General features: G+C 40.8%; 1 protein-coding gene and 1 pseudogene across 1 annotated transcript in view; both read right to left on the reverse strand.

The window, feature by feature from the left end:
• The window catches only part of LOC137235148 (glutamate receptor ionotropic, kainate 1-like), a 2,828,327-nt gene that overhangs the window by 1,951,631 nt on the left and 849,623 nt on the right, over nt 1-27,073 (reverse strand). The window lies entirely within an intron of this gene.
• On the reverse strand, nt 287-1,270 carry LOC137235150 (protein RCC2 homolog pseudogene; annotated as a pseudogene).

Raw genomic sequence — 27,073 nt, forward strand, 5'->3', positions numbered from 1 at the left:
AAAAGTTTCGAATCATTTTTTTTTTATTTTAACCTTATTTCAAAAGGACAAAATTCCCCAGGGGCAAAAGGAAACCTGTACGGTTGGTATAACCAATGATCAATGGAAACTATTGCAAGTGAAGATCCAATCACTAGCAAGTTTTAGGAGAAATTATTAGCCTTTCAATCCAGACGTTACGTAGACCTTTCGCCGTCACTGTCTATTTATTTTTCTACGCCACCTTGAATATGTTTAATAAATGCTGGATAAGCTTTAAATAAATACGTTTTTGCAACTGCAATACTCAGTCACCGATAGTATATTCTAGTAACTTATCATATTTGTGTTTAGTTGACTCGTGAGCAGTATCTACAAGTAATATAGCATGAGAATAACCCATAGCGACCTGAGGTATTTTCATATTATCCATTTTGAGGACTTCCTTAGGAACAGTGGACGACCTTGGGAACTCGCCAATACCCAATTCCCCATAGGTAGGAGAAGCGCCCCAGGCTAGTAAGGTATCATCAGCTGATAGGATAATAGAAGTGTTTCCGCATCCGACATCAGTAATGTTCCACCCAGATAAGTCCTGAACAGGTTTTGGGTACATATTTGCTTCTCCCGTCTTCTTATTTTGCCCAAATAGAAAGAGTACGCCAAGCTCGTTGAGGACAAGACTAAAGGTTGCGCCACAATATACATTACGTTCATCACGTCCTTGCATGTCGAAAAATTTTATTAAACGAGGTACCATCTCGTCCGTAGGCTCTGCTTGACCAAGGCGCCCAAAGCTGCCACATCCCCAACTATACACACAATTCTTAGAATCAGTGGCGACCGTATGATTATTACCGCAGGCGAAGTCGACAATTTGAACATTCTCTATAGGTATTACATGTCCCTCCTGCCTTTCGCAATATAAAGTACGATTTTTCCTTTATTTTGGAGACGTTTCAAAGTGACAAGATAATTTGTTCGCATGGACGAAATACTTTGCATCTGTGTTATGTCCCAATTGACCGTATTCGGGTAACCCAAATGTATGCAAATTACCTCTAATGTCAAACTCGGCTCCTCAACATATACGAATAATTGGCGGACCACGGTAGTTTATTGGGGTTGGGATACTTACCACCGGCTGGGTGTTACCTATACCACATTGGCCTGACTTATTCTCTCCGCAGGCATAAACAGTACCTGTCTCCGTCAAAAGGAGAGAATGGTGCCGACCACATGCAACTTGGACAACGTTGACGCGTTCCAAACAAAGGAAAAAAGTAGCCATCGAAATTTAAATCAAAGGAAAACACGATTGTCAAAAGCTTGAGATAAAAAGCGCTCACATTCTAAAGTTATCAAAGGCATAAAGTATATACACAGAGCGTCTCAAAAGCCAACGCAGTCATAATAAAAATCCAAATAAACGACGTCATCGTAAACGAAAAACCACAACTTCATCAACTATTTTTTCCGGAAAACAATAATATTATTGATATGAAATCGCAAATATCACCTACAGCAACAATACCAATGAGCAGTAGTTTACGTGCTCAAATAGATGAATTGAAGCATCTACAAAAACCTTTGGGTAGCGATTTACTTTCAAATAATGAGCAGCAAGTTTGTAAAGATTTCATTCAACATACCACCTACAACATATTTATCACTAAAGACGCTTCTATTAAGCGGTGTACCACTTGTTAATAATCTGTCGCCTGCCTTAAGATTCGCTACAAAAGGATTATTGTACTTTACTTACCATTTAATAAGCTTTTTATTTGTGTACTATTTTGCAATGGTTTTTATAAAAATGCAAAATATGAAGCACTGATTGGCACGGCACAAAGGGGGGCTGAAATAGAGAATTATTCTAAAAACGATTTTCAAAGCGATTGCACTATGAAAAAAAGGTGGTACTAACTGCTTCCACGCGTTTGATGGGAATGCGATCCAGCATAGGCATGATTTTCTTAATAGCTTGTGCCATTTTGTTGATATTACTTCGGAATTTTATAAATGCAGAAATTGGTCCTTTAAAACAAGAAAAATTGTTCTTCAGAAACTTGTGAAAATCAAAAACTTGCGCGCACACACGTGTAGTAGGTCTCACTTGGGCTAATCGGAATTTTCTCGTTCAGGAAGTGGAAAAGTGTAGTAAATGTCAAAATTTCTACACTTCACTTCTGACAATCAAGCAGTCAAGCATCACAAATCACACACAGAAGATTGTGCATTCACGAGCTCAATATTGCTTTTTTTTGCGCGTCTACGTCACACTTGACTGCTTCAGCGAATGATTGGTAGAGATATTTTATACGCAACATGTAGTGTGGCAGCGCGACAGGGGGTTTTCGGAGTGATTTTTGCCTGAGGTTAGCGTTTGTTTTGCAATGCTTGACCATGATGGAATTACAGGAGGTGGCGCACTGCGCATGTAAACAGGAGTTCCGATATTTTTAAGGGCAATTTTTACGTCATTCTCTTTCAGCTCTTGTGTTTTTTTTCCTCTTTCTTCTCACGGCCTTTCGCCGTATGAGTTAAATGAAAAACAGCGGCGGCATCTGACTATCACATCTCGCGTGTGTGCAAATTTCACGCCATCTCTTCTCAAGTCTATCAATGATCCAGAGCATTCCCGTGAGAGTTGAGCGTGAGGTGGAGCTGTAAAACTCCCTGGAAGACGGCAATTAAAGTGCGTGCACACTAAGCGGTGCGACATGTAGCGGCAGCGGCGCTTCACTTTTTCTATTTGACCAACAGTGCCGCTCACGGCCGCGCCGCGCAGTGCTGCTACCGCTAGGTGCGAATTGTTCCATAAGAATACATGCGAAGAATATTTTGCAGCGCAGTGTAATGCAGCTCAGTGCGGCCTTAGCTTTATCGACAATACACATCGAAAAAATAAGGTTGAATGATGAAATCGCAACTGCGCAAGCATTTTTCATACACGTACAACAGTCAAGTTCGGAATCTGTAGTGTGTGGTGGCACGCCACTTGTAGTAAAATTAAAACACACCACAAATTATGTCGCGCCAGCTCAGCGACATCGACCGACCAAAGGCTGAAATATGTAAGGTAAAATATCAGAGCGCCATCTACATGGGATGATGGGTGCTAAAATCAGTTTAGCGGTTTTCCCCTTGCCCCTTCTTAATAATAATAATAGCAAATATTAATAAAAAAAAAAAAAAACGTCCTCATACATAACCGCACTAGCCATCCATGTAGACGAAATCAATGTAATAACGCTCGATTATGTTTTTAGAATGACTCGTTTCACGGCAACTCGCGTCAAGACAGAGGAGCGTTCCAGAAGTTTCTCCGTACCATGCCGCCTTTGCGCCGCAAATCACGGCGTACGATTCTGCGCACAATACCGCAGGATGTCCGCTGAAGAGAGGTGGCAGGCGGTCCGCGAACATAACTATTGCATCAACTGTTTGTCCCCTTTCCACAGTCACGAGGTATGCACAAGTAAGGACAAGTGCTATCGATGCAACGAGCATCATCATACTACCCTTCACCGGGACGAAACCAAGGAATGGAGGCAAACCACAAGCGACCTTCTCGATGACGGAGAAAGCTCAGACGGGGCCTTATCCCTGGCCCTCACCGAAAGAACCAAGTCTTGGGCGCAACAAATGGATGATCGGGATGCCGAAGAAGAAGAAGAAGCAAGATTGGCGGCATTAGCTACCCTTAGTAGACAACAGAGCGGCTCTGAAACACGTCCTTTCCGACCGCTATTACGGCACGAACAACAACGGCAATTATTTATTTATTTATTTAATCTTGAAATTGTTACATTTCTTACAGACTAATTACAAATGTAGGCAAATACCAACTAACTTAACTGGTCATTAAGTAGCATTTTAAACCTTTTTTCACAAAAGGAGAAATCCAAAACTGAAGATTTCGGAAGCAAATTAAACTCTTTAAGAGCTCTGACAACAGGAGCATTGGCAGCATAATTAGTCCTCGCCAGCCCCACATAAAATGTGGCATGATTCCTTAAACAAATATTAGGAATAACAAAGAAAATACGTTCAAGTAAAAAGGGGCAGTCCACCACCCCAGATATCAAATTAAAAATGAAAGTTAGGGATAAGAAGGTTCTCCTACAATTTAGTGTCTTAAGACCGATAAGCAAACATCTAGACTCATAAGCGGGAACCGGAAGTTCAAAATTAAGGGGTCGCAGAGCATACTTAATAAAGATTTTCTGAACTCTCTCCAATCGAACAATATGACAAGAATAATACGGACGCCAAATAAAAGCAGCATATTCTAGTTTCGAGCGTACCAGTGAAGTAAAGAGTGTCTTTAAAGTATACGGATCGGAGAAATCTGAACTGAAACGTCTGACAAAAGCCAGCATAGAGTACGACTTAGCTATGGTATAGTTAAGATGGCTATGAAAAGTAAACTTGGAATCAAAGACCACCCCAAGATCAGTGATTTTAGAAACAATGTCTAGTTGTGAGCCACCAATAAAATATGAAGTAGGGATAAGAGTACGGGACTTGGAATAGGAGACATGGGAGCATTTTTTAAGATTTAAGGGAAGCATATTTTTCTGACACCAAGCTACAACATTGTCAAGATCACTCTGAAGTTTCGTCGAGTCAGAGGAACACGTTATTTTGCTAAAAATCTTCATGTCATCAGCATACAAGAGAAATTTAGAATATTTAAAACAAGTAGTAATATCATTGATGAACATCACAAAAAGAATCGGACCCAATATACTTCCCTGAGGAACCCCAGAGGAGGCAATAAAAGAATACGAGGACACCCCATCAACTACAACTTCACATGATCTATTAGAAAGATACGATTTAATCCAATTTAAAAAATTTGAATGAAAACCAAAACTTTGTATCTTTGATAACAAAATACGATGGTTAACTTTATCAAACGCTTTCGAAAAATCCGTATACACTGTGTCAACTTGGGCGCGGTTACTAAAGGCTTCAATGCAGTATTCGGAGAAAACTGCTAAATTAGAAGTGGTTGATCTCCCAGACATGAATCCATGCTGATCAACAGAGATGAGACGATGAATGGAGAAAAGAATTTTATTTTTCACTATGCATTCAAAAAGTTTTGAGACAGTGGAAATTTTAGAAATAGGGCGATAATTGGAAATATCGTTTTTATTGCCAGATTTAAAAACTGGCGTGATAAAGGAGATTTTCCATGCATCAATGAAGACGCCTTGCTCAAGGGATTTATTGAAAAGCAGCCAGATCGGGTAGGCGAGAGCTGCGCAGTTTTTAAAAAGGTGAGACGACAACCCATCGACATCAGTCTGAGACGACATCTTGATTTGACGAATCCCAAGTTCAATATCATCTAACGAGAGTTCAAGAGCCCCAAAGTTTAGTGAAAAACCACTAGCATCCAAGGCACTAAAAAAACCACCCCTACTCAAGACAGGGTCAGCCTCGAAATTCGTGCTGAAAAAATCTGCAAAAAGATTTGCAGCATCTAAAGCCGAATCCGCTTGTGTATCTTTGTAAAATACAGCAGAGGGAATACTAGAACACGATCTCTTTGACTTCACATAACGCCAAAAAGCCTTCGGATTCACTTTAATATCGTCTTCAAATTTACTTATATAATTCCGCTTCAAAACTTTGCTCAATGATTTAAATTCTTTCAAATATTTTAAATACAATTCCTTGGAAGTAGGAGACCTAGATTTTTTAAATTTTTTGAAAAACTTGTTTCGCAAATTCTTCAGTTTTTTCAACTCTTTTGTGAACCAAGGAATTTTGTAAACCTTTTTTCTTACACTCGGAATATGTTCACAACAAATGCAATTTAAATTATTCTTAAAAATATTAAAACAACTGGTAACTTCAACCTCAGCAAATAGCGAATCCCAATCAATAGACTCAATTGCCGCATTAACAGCATCAACATCGCAATTTTTAAAACAAAACTTGGAAAGGGAATCTTCTACGTAAGAATTAAACTCATAAAATTCCAAATGAAGAACAAGCGGTACATGATGGGGACCAGGAGTGGACAAAGGGTCTAGACATTCCTGGAGGCAAAAATTCATATTATCACTTAAAAATATGAGATCTAATATTCTATTAAGACTGTTATTAAAACTGTTAATCTGACTAAGGTCACATCTTGAGAAGCCGTCAATCAAATAGGTTTCAGCAAACGCATTTGAAGACATAGGAAGAAGCCCCCGACTATTATCAAAAGCAGACCATTCTAGGTTACTGAGGTTGAAGTCGCCAAACACGCAAACATTTTCATGACTAGGTGCTAAGGCTAAAATATTATCAACATGCTCTTTATAAAGTAAATCGCTACTAGTAGGCGGTATATAAGAAACACAAATTAAAAGTTTAGAAACTCCATGTACAGAAACGCAAAGCATATCTAAAAGAGAATCAGCATTCGGCAATGGCACCAGAGTCGCTCGATATTTTCGCCGAATCGCAATTAAAACGCCTCCTCCTCTAGACAGACCAGTTTTTAATGCATCGCGATCTTTTCGAAAAACGCAGAATAAATTTTCATCGAAAAATTCACCATCCATAAAAGTGTCATTTAGCTAGGTCTCGACAATAACAAAGATGTCAAAATCCAAGTTTAAACTCATCGTATATAGTGAGTCAGACTTGGTTCTTAGGCCAGATACGTTTTGAAAATAAATTTTAAGATCCTTGTAAGAATGAATATTAGCTACATCCCGCGTCGAGGTTTGTATAGAAATGTTTAAACGGTTCCTTGTACCATCTGACCCAACCGATTGCCATTGGACATCGGTTGGACCTTGTCGTTTTTTGAACGAAAATTAAAAGGACGCACGGCAATGTTTGAAGGCCATAAGTCAGGCACCAAAAGCTTAGGTAGTACACTTTCCTCAACACCCAATTTAAAATTAATATAACGCAGAGAATTGGAATCCACGCCAATCTTCACCAACGGAAAACAAACAATGGAGTTAACATCAATGCCAGTATGTTGAGAAATATGAAGTTTTATTTTATCGGATGTGACCGAGGCAGAGAAAGGCGAAATATGCAGCCACTTCCTTTTAGAAGCAGCACTTAAGTCACTATTAATGCCCGACCCAACAACTAAAGGTGGCGCTAGCAAGCGCGAATTAATTTTATTACCATAATTGGGGGAGGGTCTAATGTTATCATTAGCATTGGCAGCGTTATTGTTGCTTACAGCATTATTCGGAATTGAACTAGTACCTGTGGTACCTGCATCAGCATTATCATTGTTAGAAGCGCTTTCTTTGTTATGTTGAGTTTTATTTCTTCGTTTGAATTTTTTTTTATTTTGCACTGTCTTCCATTCGTTTTGATTACCAACAACTGCAGGAGACGATGCAGGCGAAGAAGATTGCAAAGCAACGGCGTTAGAAATTGGCGTCACATTTGAAACATTGTTAACAACAGCAGCATCATTAGGCAACAACAACAACGATGGTTGAGCAGCAGTACAAATACCAGCTGATAATACGTCGGCAATAGAAGCGACGTCGACAGAGCCAGTAGCAACCGTTGGGGCGCACGCAGAGGCTGGCTGCATTGATGTAGCAAAGTTTTTTTTGTTTACACTACAAAAACTTTCAAATTGCGTGAGCAATTGAGATAATAAAGAATTATTTTCGTTGAGCTTACAGTGCAAGTCACTAACTTCAGCTTGAAGAGAATCGGTTTTATGACGTAAGCACTCATTATCTTCACGCAAAGCAGTCACAGCAGAAAGAAGTTGAGTATTGACAATTTTTAACTCAGCAAAATTATTAACAATATCAGAGCGCGGAATTGGCATTTGCACTTGTGTGGCTTGTTGTTGTTGTAACGATGACTCGTCTTGCTGAGCGGGAGCACACAAACCACAGATGTATATATTATCAGCATTATTAAGATGATTGAACTCGGCAGGCATGTTACCAACAACACAATTCATGTGATAAATTTCTCTGCAATTTTCACACTGCACTGAAGTTTGAGCGCGCTCAACTCTGTGGCCACAGAAACAAGGCATATTAAATCAAATGTTAAAATATGATATGCACAGAAAAAAAGGCAAACAAGAGTCAATGTCTCTAACAATTATTGATTGTTAAGCGCATTAAATAAAAAAGTTAAAAACTCAAAAATTAAATTAGAAGAAAAACTTAGAGCACGGAAAAAACACAACCGTTCACGGCGACGTACTGTTTATTTTTTTAGAAACCGAAGCTGTACGACCAACTGGGAGCAAGCAGAAATCACACGTCGGTGGCTCTGAAACACGTCCTTTCCGACCACCCCCCCCGTTCTACTCATGTGAGACGTGGTGACGCGGAAACGCGTCCTTTCCGCTCATCGCGGCGCACATCGGGTAGAACGGTCCCGTATGAATCCCGAGAAGAAGACCGTGGGCGAGCATTTGTACGACGAAAAGAAGTGCCCAAACGCTTTAGGACCGGCCGAGTTATAGCAACCCCAGCCACACCATCGATAATAAGATCGTTTATCGCGATCGCACCCACGGCAGTTGTTCGCATCGAGTCCGGAGGACGCCTGCATCTGGTACGCGCACTCATCGATCCCTGCTCCCCAAACACAGTGATTGATGCCAATCTGGCGAACGAACTCCATCTGGAGCGCATGAATTCCACGTCACCAACGAGATGTACACTCATATTGCGCGGGAAGTATGGGGTAGCAGGGAGGGTAATCACCCAAGCTATAGTAATAACACGCCATAACCGTCTCAACCCGATCGCTAGCGTAGACTCCACAATCGCAACGCCTTTCCAGTTTATGCGGTTGGCAGACCCCGATTTTTACCGCGCCGCACCAGTGGGACTTACACTCGGCGCTGATGTTTATGCCAGTCTTATGATCAGCGGCACGCCACCGTCCACGACTAACGGGCTACTAGCTCAGGCCACCATATTTGGCCTGGTCATCTCGGGGGCCTACCAACAGTAAGCCAATCGCAGAATATTTTTATATCTACAACATATCTACAGATAGCTCCACATCCACATTTTAATCTAATAAGGTGCATTGAACTAAATGGAACCACGTATTTATGTATTAACCATTTTTCTCTCATCCACAGTAGTTATCGAGAAATGGGAGCCATCACCACAAGGCGATAGAGAACAACGTACGAATCCTACTTTATTTCATATTCTGTACACCCAATATATCGCTACATGTATTATCTTAGATGTCAATTCGGACTGGTTGTTTGTTCTCAGCTTGCTCGCCGCAAGGGGGCCGGCATGTTTAGGCCACCAGCCTAAATATTTTTAAAATAACTTTTAGTTCACCCTAATACGGCCCGTATACTTAACCATTACCGGTAACTGTCCTTGCACAGCCGAGAACTAATTGAGTAGGGGAAAACTCGACGAAAGTTAGCAATCGGCGGGTGCCATGGACTCTTTCCTTTTTTTTCACTTTCACTTTTCTTTTGAACATCAGCAAGTGAGCTCCAGCAACCACACCGAAGGTAAGCATTCATTGTTTCAAGTGCGAATTCCAAACCATTAAATTAAAGTAATTTCCGAAATACTTCGTAGTTTAATTTTTCCATTTACTTTGAATTATTGAATAAAGAAAGTTTGTTGTTAATTAGATTAGTGAAAGTGTTGGTTTTTAATAAGTCACTAACTAGTCCCTTTTCTTTTACATTTCTTTTTGGTTTTACGTGCGAGCGAATCCCCATCGTCCCCGAATTACACGTAATCATTGGGTGTTGTCGGGATATGAAACGCTCAGACATATGAGAAAAATAAAAAACAATGTCCTATCCGACGATTCGGATAATTATTTCCTGCCCCACCACCCCGTTATTAAAGCAGAAAGTACCAATAAAAAATACGCGTAGAATTTAATGTCTCGAGCCCTACTGCCAACGGTAATAGCTTAAACAAAATTCTCCTCCCAGGCGCAGTTCTACAAGCCGATTTACCCATATTAATCTTACGATGGAGACTATACCGTTTCGTCTTCAATAGCGACATCGAAAAGATGTATTGTCAAATTTGGGTGAATGAAATCACACCAAATTTCAACGCATTGTGTATCGCACTTCCCCGAATGTCCCTATTAGTCTCTACGAATTAAAGACGGTTACCTTCGGAGAGAATTCCACTCCATATTTCGCGATAAGAACGCTCCTACAACTGGCAGACGACGTAGTAAACGCACACGCTACAGCGGCTAACATACTGCGAGAATACATGTATGTAGATGACGTGTTAGCGGGTGGACATACAATCACATCGACCATTAAAGCCAGAGATGAAATTCGTCAAGTCCTACACTCAGCGGGCTTTCCACTTCGCAAGTGGACATCCAATTCAGAGGACATTCTAAGGGACATTCCAAAGCACACCTGCTTAGTGAGAACTTCCTGGCATTCGAAGATACCAGTTCAGTCAAGCATTAGGCATTCGATGGAATTCCCACTCGGTTCTCTTCTATTTTAAAGCAAGGACGCTGGACAATCCTGAAAACATTACGAAGAGAGCGATATTATCGGCAATCGCCAAACTTTTCGATCCATTAGGATGGCTGGCACCTATGGTTATTGTGGCAAAAATACTCATGCAGAGTATCTGGTTAGAAGGCAACGCTTGGGACGAACCAGTATCTACCAGTACGCTAGAATGATGGAAAACCTTTACCGACCAATACCATGAAATCTATAAAATCAGGATACATAGATGGGTCAACTTTTCTCCAGGAATCAACATCGAGATCCATGGATTTTGTGACGCATCCGAGAAGGCTTATACAGCAACCGTTACATGCGTGTGAAAACGTATAATGACATCTGGATAAACCTACTGCTAGCAAAAACCCGAATAGCCCCAGTGAAAACTCTGTCTCTTCCACGATTGGAACCTTGCGGAGCCGTACTGTTAGCGGAAATCACCGAATCAATTTTCAGGAACCTTAAGTTGGGACCAGTTCCTTGTTCCTGGTGCACTTTCGTCGCTCATCGGATCACCAAGATCATCGACATGGTCGGAAATAAGGACTGGTTGCACGTAAATTCAGAATCAAACCCAGCAGATTTAGGGAGCAGAGGATTACCTGCGTCTGAATTGGTCAACAATTCGTTATGGTGGCAGGGACCTTCTTGGCTGCAAGAAGACACTTCCCAATGGCCAGCACAAGAAAGTGACTACATCACCTCCGTAGAGGAAAAGAGGGAGAAGACCTGCGCAACAACAACCGTAAATACAAATGATATTCTCCAACGCTTTTCTGACCTACCAAGGGCTTTACAGGTGCTATCTCACGTTATGAGGTTCTACCGAAGAACTCACTCCAAAACCAAAAATTCATTTCAGGTCAAGTCACCTTTTATCCCCTCTAATGAGATCAAATCAGTAACTCAACTTGTCATTAAAACATATCAGAAACAACATTATAGTTCAGAATATAAAGACTTAGAGGCCGGAAAACCAATTGAAAGGAAAAGTACAATACTCTCACTTTATCCCTACTTAGACCAAGGTGGCATCATTCGGGTAGGAGGGCGACTCGGTGCGTCACAGGACTTTGCTTTTAATGAACGCCACCCAATCTTCCTCCCATACAACTGCCGGTTATCCCGTCTGATAGTGCTAGTGTTTCATCAACAAAGTCTGCATGGGGAAAACTAACTCATGTTACGTCTGATACGCACCCAATACTGGATACCTAATGTAAAAACCATAATTAGGGCAATCATTCACAATCGCAAGGTTTGCATCATACATCGAAAATGGGCTCAGATCCAGCTTATGGGTACTCTCCCTCGCGAACGCATGATATTCAGCCGTGCATTCACAAATACTGGAGTCGACTTCGCCGGACCCTTCGACATTAAAAGTTACCGCGGAAGAGAGTGTCGACTATCCAAATGCGATGTTTGCCTTTTCGTGTGTTTTTCCACACGAGCAATTCATCTGGAGGCCACTACTGACCTCAGCACACCATCATTTCTTGCGGCATTCGCCCGTTTCGTATCTATGCGCGGCTGCCCAAAAAATACGTACTCCGACAACGGTACAAACTTTGTCGGAGCGTCACGATCCTTACGATCAGAATTCAAGACTTTCATCTCACAAGCGCGAGAGAACACTGTCTCAAAATACAGCCACCAGTCACTCACTTGGCTTTAATCCCTGCGGGCGCTCCCCATATGGGAAGGCTGTGGGAGGGTGGAGTGAAAAGATTCAAAAGCCACTTCAAAAAGATGGCTCACCACACAAATTCACCTTCGAGAAATTCCATACACTCTTGTGCCGCATCGAGGCATGCCTGAACTCGCGGCCGCTCAGCCCGGCATCCAATGACCCAACGGACCTAGAGCCGCTTACCCCAGGCCACTTTCTCACAGGCAGCCACCTACTGGCACCGCCAGAACCAGATGCGAGTGAGAGATCTGCCTCGATGGTCAATCGGTGGCAGAAGCTCAAAGCCCTCCATCACACTTTTTGTAAACTATGGAAGGTTTAATATCTATCCGAACTTCAAAAACGAGTGAAGTGGAAGCATCCCAAACAAAATATAAAAGTGGGAGATCTCGCTGTCCTCAAAGAGGACAACATATCTCCAACGAATGGAAGTTAGGTCGAGTTGTCAACGTACACCCCGGCGAAGATGGCCGAATACGCGTAGTTGACCTCAAAACCGAGAAGGGTCAAGTCAGACGACCTTTGGTCAAACTGATCCTTCTTCCAACGGAAGAGACGGATTGCTAAAAGGCTAAGAGTTCCTCCTAACAATCCCTCCATTCATCCATATCCCTACTTTCAAAAAAAAAAAAAAAACCCAGCTCTAGTTCACCCGGAACGAGGCCAACCAACAACCCTAATGCAGATCGCCCATCTGCCACCAAACACTTATTTTTCAATTTTTTACAAAATCAACCCAAATTCACTCACTCCCCCGAGCGAGGACACCAAGCCCTAACGCAGATCCACTGTCTGCCACAGAACTTGAATGCACTCGGCCAAAGACACGAGACCAAAAGAATTTTTCAAAATTTAGAATAAATTTTTAAAGAGTTTTCAAACATTTTTCCGATTAAGGTGAATTTCAGTAAGCTTAAGAATCAACAGATTTATCGTCCCTTTTTTGTAACATTTACCATTTACCTTCACACCTAAATTAGTTGCTAACATCTGCATTCAAGTTTTAGGTTTAGCACAGGAATTTTTACTTTAACCTACGTCTTAAAACATTTACAGAAACGCCATATTGGGGATGTTCCGAATATAGTCAATCTTTTTGTAAAGCGCGTCAGTCGATAAAACAAAAAAAATAAATAAAAAAATATTTAGAAAGCAGTAAACCCCTTTGCACATTTCTTGGTGCTTGAATTACGAAGAGCTTCCTCTTCATAATCGTCAAAGTTACTAGTGTTTCCAGGCCTTTTGCATCGTGGTATACAAAGAGCTTCAACTTTTTTCGGATGTTGACTCATTTTCATTGGAAATTTTATTTTTCAAATGTTCCTTATAATCCAAAATTTTACCCTTCCACTTTAGTGGCAGTGTGACTTTCGTCACCTACTCTAATGGACTTAGATCCACGTCGAGTAATTCATGCACATGCTAATGATAGCGTGCAATACGTGAATGTAAACTTTTGTGTAGCACACCATAAGGTGGTACCAAATCTTCATCCAAAAGTTTGAATAGTGTCGATTGGCCACAAACACAGTCCATCGGCATGGCTCACCCCTCACCTTTTTTAAACGGTTTTATTTAGCTTGAGTTGACAGGCAGGCCGCACGGCCGTTGTGAACGAATCTTGTAATTGAAATTTAAGTAACTTCCCGATAAGCTACAAGCTTGAAACTTGGAATATAGTTCAGAACCCGATGACAATGCAATAATAAGAAAAACAAGTAAGGAAGGTTAAGTTCGGGTATAACCGAACATTACATACTCAGTTGAGAGCTATGATGACAACATAAGGGAAAATAACCATGTAGGAAAATGAACCGAGGGAAACCCTGGAATGTGTTTGTATGACATGTGAATCAAATGAAAGGCATTAAAGAGTATTTTATGAGGGAGTGGGCCATAGTTCTATAGGTGGACGCCATTTAGGGATATCGCCATAAAGGTGGATCAGGGTTGACTCTAGAATTTGTTTGTACGATATGGGTATCAAATGAAAGGAGTTAATGAGTATTTTAAAAGGGAGTTATCCTTAGTTCCATAGGTGGACGCCGTTTCGAGATATTCCCATAAAGGTGGACCAGGGGTGACAATAGAATTTGTTTGTACAATATGGGTATCAAAAGAAAGGTGTTAATGAGTATTTTAAAAGGGAATGATCCTTAGTTCCATAAGTGGACGCCGTTTCGAAATATCGCCATAAAGGTGGACCAGGGGTGACCCTAGAATTTGTTTGTACGATGTGGGTATCAAATTAAAGGTATTAATGAGGGTTTTAAAAGAGAGTTCTATAGGTGGTCGCCTTTTCGAGATATCGCCATAAAGGTGGACCAGGGGTGAATCTAGAATGCGTTTGTATAATATGGGTATCAAACGAAAGGTGTTAATGAGTATTTTAAAAGGGAGTGGGCCTTAGTTCTATAGGTGGACGCCGTTTCGAAATATCGCCATAAAGGTGGACCAGGGGTGACTCTAGAATGTGTTTGTACGATATGGGTATCAAATTAAAGGTATTAATGAGGGTTTTAAAAGAGAGTTCTATAGGTGGTCGCCTTTTCGAGATATCGCCTTAAAGGTGGACCAGGGGTGAATCTAGAATACGTTTGTACAATATGGGTATCAAACGAAAGGTGTTAATGAGTATTTTAAAAGAGAGTGGGCTTAGTTCTATAGGTGGACGCCTTTTCGAGGTATCGCAATAAAGGTGGTCCAGGGGTGACTCTAGACTTTGTTTGTACGATATGGGTATCAAATGAAAGGTGTTAATGAGTATTTTTAAAAGGGAGTGGGCCTTCGTTCTATAGATGGTCGCCTTTTCGAGATATCGCCGTAAAGGTGGAACAGGGGTGACTCTAGAATATGTTTGAACGATATGGGTATCAAATGAAAGGTGTTAACGGGTATTTTAAAAGGGAGTGGGCCTTAGTTCTATAGGTGGACGCCGTTTCGAAATATCGCCATAAAGGTGGACCAGGGGTGACTCTAGAATGTGTTTGTACGATATGGGTATCAAATTAAGGGTATTAATGAGAGTTTTAAAAGGGAGTGGTGGTAGTTGTATATGTGAAGGCGTTTTCCAGATATAGACCAAAATGTGGATCAGGGTGACCCAGAACTTCATCTGTTGGATGCCGCTAATTTATTTATATATGTAATACCTGCCAAGATTTCAAGGGTTATCTATTTCGCCCTGCAGAACTTTTCATTTTCTTCTACTTAATATGGTAGGCGTCACAACCGTTTTACAAAGTTTTTTCTAAAGTTATATTTCGCGTCAATAAACCAATCCAATTACCATGTTTCATCCCTCTTTTCGTATTTTGTATAAAATGATGGCATTTTTTTCATTTTTCGTAATTTTCGATATCGAAAAAGTGGGCGTGGTCATAGTCGGATTTCGTTCATTTTTTATACCAAGAGAAAGTGAGTTCAGATAAGTACGTGAACTAAGTTCAGTAAAGATATGCCGATTTTTGCTCAAGTTATCGTGTTAACGGCCATGCGGAAGGACAGACGGACCACTGTGTATAAAAACTGGGCGTGGCTTCAACCGATTTCACCCATTTTCACAGAAAACAGTTAGCGTCATAAAATCTATGCCTCTACCCAATTTCAAAAGGATTGGTAAATTTGTGTTCGACTTATGGCATTAAAAGTATCCTAGACAAATTAAATGAAAAAGGGTGGAGCCACGCCCATTTTGAAATTTTCTTTTATTTCATTACTGGAGTTGAATGTTGACATAATTTACTTATATACAGTAAAGATATAAAATTTTTACTTTAAAAAATTTTTTTTTAAAAGTGGGCGTGGTCCTTCTCCGATTTTGCTAATTTTTATTAAGCGTACATATAGTAATAGGAGTAACGTGCCTGCCAAATTTCATCATGATATCTTCAACGACTGCCAAATTACAGCTTGCAAAACTTTTAAATTACCTTCTTTTAAAAGTGGGCGGTGCCACTCCCATTGTCCAAAATTTTACTAATTTTCTATTCTGCGTCATAAGTTCAACTCACCTACTAAGCTTCATCGCTTTATCTGTCTTTGGTAATGAATTATTGCACTTTTTCCGTTTTTCGAAATTTTCGATATCGAAAGTGGGCGTGGTTATAGTCCGATATCGAACGTTTTAAATAGTGATCTGAGATGAGTGCTCAGGAACCTACATACCAAATTTCATCAAGATACCTCAAAATTTACTCAAGTTATCGTGTTAACGGACGGACGTACGGACGGACATGGCTCAATCAAATTTTTTTTCGATCCTGATGATTTTGATATATGGAAGTCTATATCTATTTCGATTCCTTTATACCTGTACAATCAACCGTTATCCAATCAAACTTAATATACTCTGTGAGCTCTGCTGAACTGAGTATAAATTCCCTTTGGCCAACGATAAGTTTGATGGCGAACGCGTTTTGGGTACATTAATCGATCGTTTGGATTCCACAGACGACAATTTGACTATGGTAACAATGGCATCATTCGATACATTACTTTGCTTAAATTGAAATCTATATTACTCGGCGTGCAAAAAGTGCGGCAAACAGGCGCATTCTTAATCAATCTTGTGGTGTTTTCTCGCTTATGATCAATATTAAATTTACAACCAAAGCAATTTGGACATATGTATATTTGTAACTGCTAACTGGTATACCTAAAAATAAAAAATTAATTAATAACAAGAATATATTAAAGAATCACGCATTAAAATTTAATTACCATTTTTTTTCTTCTCAATGATCACCAACCGTACTCAACCATGCATAAAAATGAAAAGAATGAAGCAACGGCGAAATGAATCATTCGATCCATTTACCGTTTGCGTCAATTCATAGAACTTTACATTTGTGCGTATGAATGTTCAGAGTCCCGAAATGAAAGAATCACGACATTACAAAATCCCGAAATTGGAAACAGTCAACTGTTTCTACTGGCTTAGTGTGCTACTGCCCCAGTGACCTAGTTTTTTTCAAGGGCAAGCAAATACATATATGTATATATATATATTCGCACGCTACAAACTCACCATACCAGCTATCAGCTGACCAATAAATACACGACAGGGTTGCATGTAACCTTTAGCATAATGGTACGTGCAGATAGAACGCGTTGCGGAAAACGCATCGCCAATCTGCAAATTTATGTCAGGTGAACGTAAATAACGCATCTCTGCTTGGTAAACATTTTATTTATCACCCCGGGTTAAACCATCCACCCCATATAAGCACTTGCAGTTGGCGGAGCTTCGCATGTGCACTTAATTTTATCCATCCTAAAATACGTTTGTCATAAAACACCTCTACTTTACCCAAACAACCTCACGACCGCTCGCCCCGGCACATCCATAATCTGCCACAGTCGCCCTGAAAGCGATACAACACGTTAGACGCTGGAACGGAGACCTCGGCCTCTTCGTCCAGCACAGAAAAACCTCAAAAACCTGCGAATCTGGAACGGAGACCTCTGCCTCTTCGTCCAACCAAAGAACTGCAAGTCTGGAATGGAGACTTCGGCCTCTCCATCGAGAAAAAAAAACAAATGATAACAAAAAAAAAATGATGCCAGTCTGGAACGGAGACCTCGGCCTCATCGTCCAGCCTTATTGACCTTCGACCATACCTATATTATTTTATGAATTTCTATATTTAAGAGTTACGTATAAACCAATGGCAAGAGATATTCACCTATATCTGTTCTTAACCACTAAATTTTCGTCCTAGCTTAGGTGGCATGCTGAGCAAGTCGGGAAGGATTTCCGGCCATCCGCGACGCTGGCGAACTCCTCTTCTAGATTAAGTTTAGTTTGTAAGGCTTTTCTTTTTCTCGTTCTTTCGCAGCGGTCGGAGATCATTGGTGGAAAACGATGTTGCGTATAGCAAGAGGGGGCGGCATGTTTAGGCAGGATGCTTAACTTTTTCGCATCTGAGTGCGATCCCCCTAATGCAACTCTGCATTTAGATACTCGGAACTCGATTTATCTTATAGCCACCCACACCATCACCGCCTTATGCATGCGCATGCACGTGTATGTGTGTTTTGTCAGCACTTATGCACATGCATGTCGGCGTTTATGTGTGGGTGACTTTCCCTCCGAAAACGGAGGATTTTGCGGGCCAACGGTTGACGCCTTTGATACAACCGGCCTCTTCGATTTCAACAGCCGTACAATACACATCTGCCGCTAGCGATCTCTGCCGTATCATTACTTTAATCAGGGAATATTGTAACCTCTTTATATTTCTCAGTTCTACATAATAAAACGTATCTATTATAACGAGAAATTCTCGTCTTCTCTTATTTATTTGCAACTACACCCGCTTACTCAGATCGTTCCCGGTGAGATCGACCCCGGACACTCTGTTTTTTGATACACAAATTTTCTTTTTAAATTATCTTAATTAAAAAAAATGAAACTATCACTGAGTGATCTTAAGAATGACCAAGAAACTAGTTACATCCCTAATTAATTTATTTATGCAACTAATCTTCACTAGCTATTTTTCATAAGAAAATTTAGAAACAAAAAAATCTTTATAAATTATTTAAATCTAAAGCTAAATTTCCAGGAATCCTATATATCGACCGTCTCGGCGTTTGTTGGGAAATTTCGGCGTCTGTATATGGACTAAGGTTACAGCTACTCCTTCACCCGAGTGATGATTTCTTTTCGGATTTTCTTTCTTTTAAGTTGGGCACATTGGCCTCTTTAAAATTTTCATTTGATGAATCACGATGTTTAATGGCCGTCATTTTCATCATTCTTACACACTTTTCTTCTCGGTTTAAGCAATTATATTCTATACAAGTTTGGTGGATAATTTATTACAATTTTTGTTCGCCATTTCATGTGTCAAAGTTTTTTTTTTTTCAACACTTTTCAAAAATTTATTTTCAGTTGGTTTTTGTTGCTTTCTAAACTCCGAGGATCGCATATAAGAGTAATCCGATTACCAATCAGGATCGTACCCAAACAAAATCGATATTTTAGGACTTTTTGTGAAGTTAGGGAATATTTTAAGACCCAAACGAATATTCAAGGAATGTTTTGGGAGGATGAGTCTCCACATCACACCCAACTGAATGTACAAAATAATGTAGACGTCTACACACGTAGGCATTGCTTTGCGAACAATTTTAAGTATGCACCGATGTATATATTGCATTCGTAACTCCAGTCTTAGCCGGTATTTTAATTGTTGTAATTTTTGCATGGGATCACACGAACATACATATCTTTGAAGAAGATTGTTCTATTTAAGACGGCTCGACTTCTCGATGCTCCAAATGTTCACATCATTTATAAAAAGAGAGTGTGCTCTGGTTTTAAACTACTTTTGGCCCTATACAAAAAGTTTTCACGATATATTATTATCTGCACAAATGAATGCAGTAATAATGTCACATATTTGATTAATATTTAATCTTTAAACACACTTTGATAACTTTTCACTATTGCCCCAACTTGGGCTTTTCATGATTTTGCAGCCGGGGATTTTAGTCCCAACGCACGCGGGTTTGGGTTCGACGAGTTAATTTTTGCCAGCCGTGCTGGTCTTTCCGATGTCTCCTCATAAATTGACTTTGTTAATCCTTGGCCTACATCTTCAAAGCCTTTGCTTCTACCGGGAGTTTTCCATATATTCTCTCCTTAGGTATAGGTCGAACGGAATAATCGCCTGATCTTCCCTTTAGACATTGTTTTTTTTTTTCTTTTGTTCTGGATATACCTTTGTACAGTCAGATCAGACTATGACTTCTTTACTCGTATCGAGAGATGAGAAATAACGTTATAGATCACGCCATCCAAATTTGCTTAACAAAAAAGACAGGAATGTACCAGTACGAATTTATACTGGTCAAAAAAAAAAAAATGATTGAAATTGCGTCAACCGTAAATAAACCATCTAAGTAACTGTCGATTGTTGAATAGCAAACATCCAAAGCTAAAATTTTATAATTTCCCATATCCTCCTCTTAGGGTTCGAACTTGGTACTTTTTCTGTCGGGTGCTTCGCCCTCTTTCCCTGACGTAGCTAGGCTATTTCACCTTAAATAAGGACAATCCGATCCGGTCTGGGACTGTTTTTATATGATCGAAATCTACTATACCTCGAATACAGCAAAAAATCTACCAGTTTCTTGTAAAAAAAAGAACAAAAAAAAAGGAACAGATGAAGACTAGTTTGGCATAGCATTCATACTGGTTGTGCGATAGTTTGCATCATTGGATTTTCTGCATGGTATGTATGTATGATTTGTGCCTTAACATCATCTAGTAGTTCTCTGTTCCACTAGTTGAGCGCCACCTTCGTTATGCGCATGTGCGGGTTTTCCAAGTGTTAGTGCATGCTCACTAGTTCCAATCTACATATATATACCTATATGTGTACCTACAATTGTACAATACCAAGTGGGTGTGTTGGTGATTGCCTTACTTGGGCTTTTAAGTTACGCTCGCCCACTCACAAGCATATAACTCTGTTGGTTCGTCAGAGCACATCGACGCTAAGTATATTTTTATGTTGTTGAACTGGGCATTGGTCGTGTCGAACTGGTCGAACCAATGTTACATGTTGATCTGCAACACTCAATTATTATTGATGTTGTGATAATGATATCGCCCTGTGATGTTCGCATATTACGTCGAGAGGCTAATATCATTGTGATGCTCGTCATAAGACGTTGCCGAATTATATTAGAAGATTTTTATGACGACCTTATTACCGGAAGCGATTCAAAATCGATACTTATGGAAACGTGTAAAAATGTAGCTAATGTCTACTTATCTGGATGCTTTCCTTTGCGTAAATGGGTCTCTAATTTACCTGAAATTTCCGAGGGTGTAAAGGAAAGTACCATCAGCTCAAAAAGTCTATCTCTAGACGAAAACTATCCGAGCAAAACTCTAAGCTTTGGATGGTTAAATAAAACCGACGAATTTGATTTCACTGACGAAATTGAGCAAGATGTTTCTACCATAACAAAACGTCAATTCTGTCAATTGTTTCCCAAATGTATGACCGTCTCGGTCTACTGAGTCCCGTGGCTCTGTAAAATTAGTTGGGATGACCTAATACCAAATAGTATAGTCACAAATTGGAAAAATTTCCTTCAATAATTGTCATACCTCCATGAAACAAGGCTTCCACGCCATGTTCTGGGCTATGGCAATGCCAAATTTTTATTATATTCTAGCTTCCAGCTTCTCTGCCAGTGTACTGTGAAACCTTTCCACTTGGCCTTTAGAGGTGCTGTGAAGAGGTGGAGCATTTACGGTTTGGATACCGAAACTGTTAGCAAGAAGATATCTGACGGTATTTGAGTTGAATGATTTCTCATTATCGCAGTAAATAACTCTGGCCTTAGGAAACACGTTCAAAATTTGTAAAAGTTGAGGCTTTATATCCACGATTGTCCTAGATGTTATCGTTTGAACAATTACGAATTTTGAAAACTTGTCCAAACAAGTTAAAAAATATTTGCAGTCTGTACAGAAAATATCAATATGAAGGATTTCTCCCACATATGGCGGGATTGGTGTTTGGGATACTTTATGTTTTTGGTGATGCCTATTATACTTTGCCCTTTAACATATTGTGAGGACCCCAAAACCGAGGGTTTTGTACCTTCACAACATATACCTATTTTTTCATTTTTTCACATACATGTTATACAATAATTTAATTTAACTCTGAATTTAACATTTATAAATTTTTATGACATGAATTATATCTTTATGAATTACACGTCAAAATACATATATGCGGTTGTATATTGAATAATTATTTACTAAATTGAAGGGCAAACCAGACTTGCGCACTTTTGCACGCAAGCAAAATATTTACATTTTTCGCTCACATAAATTTCAAATATAGGTCACCCTAACATATACTGAAACATTTGGAAGGGAATTGGAAACGCACAAAAACATAAAATTGCGCCGGTCAACCAACCCTTTGCGCATCCAGTGCACTCAACTACAAATACAACATACATACTAATTTGGAAAAACGGAGATCAGCAGCAAAAGTCGCCAAAATAAGCGCCGCTGTTAATTGGAACTTTTCTATACATACTTACACACGAGCATACGACACACCAACGCACGCGGTAAGCAGAAGTCGAAAGCATCAAGCGAGGCCAACGCACCATCAGAAACAAGCGACAGCAAACATACGCATAAACACAAATGATTGAATTCAATGCGTAAAGCGAAGACTGGAAAACACGGCAGGCATACAAGAAATGTATATACGATATTAGGTACACTGTTCGCTATGTATTTTAGGGCTCCCGAAAATTGGGATACTAAATGCCGCGATAGCGTTAATCTAGTATTCGATTTTTGCATTTCCACCTTTTATAATTGTCCTACATAATTTTATAACGGAGGAATTATTACTGATGAATTGTTTTTAGGAAATAACCGTCCGCCGGCGTACGATACCATATATAAGGGCGACAAATTAGCTTGTAAGATCAGAAGCTAGGATATAGGCATATGAGTCAGTGGGCTTCCACCACTGACCAGAACACGACCTGAAGGTTTCTACTTCATTTCGTGATTAGTTTTATATTCAGTAGGAGGTTTCTACTCCTACTGACGGAGAAGTTAGCAGAGGGGTTTTACCTCAGCTACTCTTATCCAGACAGGGACAGAGAATAGGAGTAGCTATTAAGAACATTGAATTTTTAAATAAACTTTATAAGGTTTTCGGAACTCCTTTGTTTATCTACTGCAATCGGAATAGGTTCTCCCACCAACCATAGGAGCCCTGGACGGACTGGGCATACCTCAGCAGAAATAAGTCCGTCACATATGGCGCCCGAGCAGGCTTAATAAACATCAAGGAAATCGTCAAGGCTTTACATAAAGGATATTCAAAGGAAGGTAACAAGGATATACGAAAGAAAAATAACGAAGGCTAAGCACAGAAACTAACAGGGAAACGATACACAAATAAGAAAATGGTAAAGGTATCATGGGTATATCTTCTCACCCGAGAGGAGCTGGTAAGTTACCACTCAGAGTTCGGGCTGGATGATACAGGAACGGTAGATGAATTAAGGAAGCGACTGGCGGCGTTCGTACAGGCAGAAAAGGACAACGAGAAATGGCGGGATCGGCTTACAGACCTAGCTCTACAACACGCAAGAACGACATCTACACTAAACACACCACGGGCAAGTAGTCGGTCGACATCTCCAAGTGCTACGAAAACGGATGACGATAGTACAACCGGCGCACCCAACCACCAAGGGGTCCCACAACCACCACTTTATGCGATGCAACAACCAGGCACATACGCAACCACTATGGACCGGGTAAGAAAATGGGGTTTAAAAAACGACTGGGGCAAGGATCCTCTAGGGTTCATAGAACGCGTTGAAGAACTAGCAGAAGGATACGAAATAAACGTCAACTCTATACCAAGAGCATTGCCGGAGCTACTCAAGGACAAAGCGTTGGTTTGGTACTGAAATAACAACCGGAGCTGGAATCATTCAAGAAGGATTTCCTAAAATTTTTCCTCAGCTCCAGATACTTCGAAGAATTGGATGACCAGATACGGGCACGCATGCAAGGACCAGGAGAGAAGTTCAAAGATTATGTGATAGCACTATAAGGGCTGATGTGTCATGCCGCCTACACCGAAGATCAGAAGTTAAACCGCATATACTGGAACTCCCGAAGAGAAGTCCAACTATATGTTAAAAGAGGCGAGATCAGCAGCCTGGAAGAATTGGTAAGTTTGGTAGAAGATTATGAAAATATTACCCCCGACAGAGATCCGATGCGACCAACGGCAAGACCATTTGTACCACGGCGCCAAGAAGAACGTTACCTATACATACAGGCGGAGGAAAGAGAACGGCAGGCAGAGGTACAACCATCCCAGAAGTCAGATGCGGCACCAAGATACATCGATATAAGTACGGCGTGCAGACGATGCGGAGGAGGCGGCCATGTCACATACGGTTGCCGTAGCGCTTGCAGCGAATTCTGCTGGACATGCGGAATGGTAGGCACACTCACACGAAACTGTTGTAGATGCAAACAGGGAAACGTCCAGAGAGGAGTGGGTTCACCCCATATGCAACCACGGAGAAAACTAAACACATTACGGCACACAAAGGGCCGGTATTGGCAAGCATCACAGTAAATGGCGAAGAGGTGGTAGCCGTAATCGATACATTGGCGACCCGAAGCTTTGTAAGTGGAAAAATGGCAAGTAGGCTGAAGACAGTTGTATTCAAGAAATAGAAGCGCGAGTGATACTGGGAGATGGCAGATTTAAAACGATCGTAGAAGCGGTAGATGCAGAAGTGAGAATGGGTAACAAGTGTTGCAAATGAAATGCTAATCCTACCAGGACTAGTCGACGAAGTAGTGCTTGGAACGGATTACCTGGCGAAGGTGAACATGGAGATGAGATGCGGAGAACAAACACTAACATTGAGAACAGACGATCAGGATGAGAGAGCGGTTACATGTATAACAATGTTCGAAAGTATTCGCGAAGATAACAGCCCAAAAGTTGCGAATACAGACGAGTCGGTAAGTAAATTTCTCAGCAAAGAATTACAGATGTTCGAGGATATAGCAGGACTATCCAACGTGGCCACGCACAAGATAGTGATGAGAGAAGACCGCCCCTTAAAACAAAGGTATTACCCGAAGAATCCAAAAGGAAAGTTAAACGTGGTGACAGATGTACTTTCGAGACAGCCGATGGACGAGCAACTAAGCACGTTGACGGTAGAGCAAGGCAAAGACGAGTGCAAGTGGCTGAAAGCGAAGAAGGCAGAGGTGAGAAAGGCTCCGGAGAAATTCCCAGACTATGTGATCGAGGACGGAAAGCTATACAGGAGAATAGAGAGTAAAGTTGATGGTGAAGACGCAGTACCGTGGAAGCTATGTGTACCGACCCCACAGAGACGCAGAGTGCTGGGGGAAATTCATGTCACACCAATCACAGGACACATGGGCGTTCGAAAATCTATTGCACGAGCGACGACACGATATTACTGGCCCGGAATGTTCAGAGACGTAAGGAAATACTTACAGCAATGTCATGGATGTCAGGTATAAAAACCTAGTCAACAACAGGCCTCGGGTAAGATGTTAACTAAAATCCCAGAAGAACTGTGGGCAACAGTGTGTTCAGACTTTGTTGGTCGAATGCTACGTTCAAAACATGGTAATACAATGGCATTAGTTTTCGTTGACAGATTTTCAAAATGGGTGGAGATAATGGCAATTAGAAAGGCAACAACAGAGAGCGTAATACGAGGATTTAGAGAGAGAATTTTGGCACGATTTGGCATTCCAAAGGTATTAATCACAGACAACGTAGCACCGTTCGTGAGCAAAAATTTTAAGAAGCATTTGGAGGAGCTTGGCGTAAAACACCAGCTGACAGCACCATACACACCGCAGGAGTACCCGACAGAACGGGCGAACCGCAACATCAAGAGGATGATAGCACAGTTTTCAGAGATTCGCATTAAACACAAGCGTATGTGAATCGACCGGGTACAGTCCAGCATATGTAGTACAAGGCAGAGAACCAAGGATTCCCAAAAGCCTTTACGACGAGCATACATTCGATACAGGTGAGAGAGTAGCTAATCCAGCGGAGAAATCGATGAAGATGAAGGAGATATTCGAGATGGTACGACAGAAGCAAGAGCGAGCATCAGCAGAGCAAGCAAAGCATTATAAATTAAGAAGAAGGCAATGGCGACCGGCTATAGGTGACCTAGTGCTGGTAAAGGAGCATCAGCTGTCATAAGCGGTGGATAACTTTGCAGCCAAACTAGCGCCCAGGTACAGTGTACCCCACCGGGTAACGAACTTTGTATCACCAGTGATCGTAGAGCTAGACAAAGTTTTCAGAGGAAGGGGGGGACAGCCCACTTAAGTGAGCTGAAAGGACACCACGCAACCGACGCCGCCGACAACAACGAATACAGGATGCAAAGTCATAAACAGAGCAACAAGAAGAACGCTAGTGAAGATCAAATCCCCTCAACATCGTCCAATCGAACAACAAACAATATCTCCAAGGTACAACAACAGAGAGAGAACAGCGAGGTAGCCATTTGTGGTACGCTTAAACGAGTCAGCGAAGAGACCGAGAGACAACAAGGAGAGAACCAAAGTACAAGCCAACAATTGATAGCATACAGAGACGCGCAAGTGCAAAACAATACGGAGAATCAGGTACGAACATTTCCAGAAAATCAGGTACAGGTCGCTCGAGGAATCCAATTACAGATCGCTAGAGGACCGATACCTGGATCAAGATTACACCTAGGAAGACAGTTTGCTATAGCAGCCCTAAATGAACACACACCAAGAGACAACTCCGCAATAGCGGACTATTACTTGAGATTCTACTGCAACTCGAATCAAATCGGTAGTAACGTACACGCCCAACCGCAACAGTATCAAATCATACACGAAGAAATTTCATTTCAAGAAGTATCCGAACTTCGGAGCAACCACTGAAGCCCGGTAAGCTCTAATCACAATTACATAATCACATAAATATACCCTGTAACTAGGCTCATGATATACCACATTTTTTTTAAATCCACCGTATACGGTGAGAGCGCCCTAAGGAAAATCCACCAGTTTTTCATTTACATTATAGACTGGCATTACACACACCACCGATGGGAAGGACAGCGAAATGCTATTTTGCAGTTTCCGACTGCTTCTTTTGCTTTTTTCTCCAGTTTTGGAAAAAAATAATCCTTTAAAATTTGTTTGACATTTTCTTGCGCAGCGCGGTGTGCGCCATTATGTTCCATAACTATAATCTCAAGCTGGTCGTTTGGGTCAAAGATATTTGTTACAAACGTTTTTGTGAATTTAAATTTCGTATTCGGAAATA

This window comes from Eurosta solidaginis, chromosome X (assembly GCF_040869045.1).
Source record: "Eurosta solidaginis isolate ZX-2024a chromosome X, ASM4086904v1, whole genome shotgun sequence".
Taxonomy (NCBI): Eukaryota; Metazoa; Arthropoda; class Insecta; order Diptera; family Tephritidae; genus Eurosta; species Eurosta solidaginis.